Genomic DNA, 1,086 nt, shown 5'->3' on the forward strand with positions numbered 1-1,086 from the left:
GCCTTCTTGAAGACAGGAAATACCAGTCTTTGGAGGCAAAATCTGTACAACAGAGGTATTTTAGTTCAAATGACAAGATTCGAAGTTTGTAAACATTGTTAATTTGATCTTTTTTAAAAGTCATTTTCGCTGTCATAACGCTTTATTTATCTTCAAATATTTTACGGTTCGGCAATAGTAGACCTCATGTTACACGTAGTGAGTCAAAGGCGCATAGAAACGTGGAAAGAATACCTTAGCATCGGTCCGCCAAGTAAGGATGCCTTGTATTTGCATTTCTTTTTTCTTAACAGTTGTAGTTAAGGCTGTGGATGTTAGGAATGTCCATGATATGGGCACCTAAAGTATAAGTTGCCGGAATTGGTAGATTCTGGTCAATCTGGGGAGCGTTTCTCTCCTGCCTGGCCTGAATCTACGTGTTACGGCGTCATGCGTCAGCAGAAAGGAATGCTTTGTACAGTGTGCAGTCCATGTTAGAGTTAATCCAAACATTATTACTGTTCACATTCCTTCAAATTTATTGAATATGTACAACTATAACTTAGGATTAAATAGCAACACACTTGTCCCAGCAGAAAGGAATGCTTTGTACAGTGTGCAGTCCATGTTAGAGTTAATCCAAACATTATTACTGTTCACATTCCTTCAAATTTATTGAATATGTACAACTATAACTTAGGATTAAATAGCAACACACTTGTCCCAGCAGAAAGGAATGCTTTGTACAGTGTGCAGTCCATGTTAGAGTTACATGGGGACCAAGTCCATTGTAATGGTCCAGTTCCATTTAACACGTAACATAATGAATCGACATCTTTGTTAGTATTTAAAGCCTTGAAACCGACCTTGATCCAAACATTATTACTGTTCACATTCCTTCAAATTTATTGAATATGTACAACTATAACTTAGGATTGAATAGCAACACACTTGTCCCAGCAGAAGGGAATTTGTCATTATGTCAAGCCTTGGAAGTCTTGAATAAGAGATGTATGTATTATAAAGGAATTTGTTGCTTAAATGGGTCAGTTTGTGTAGGCTATATGATAATAACGTTAATGCCCCGCCTTATCCTCGGTGTATATG

Source organism: Branchiostoma floridae, chromosome 12 (genome assembly GCF_000003815.2).
Source record: "Branchiostoma floridae strain S238N-H82 chromosome 12, Bfl_VNyyK, whole genome shotgun sequence".
In the NCBI taxonomy this organism is placed as follows: Eukaryota; Metazoa; Chordata; class Leptocardii; order Amphioxiformes; family Branchiostomatidae; genus Branchiostoma; species Branchiostoma floridae.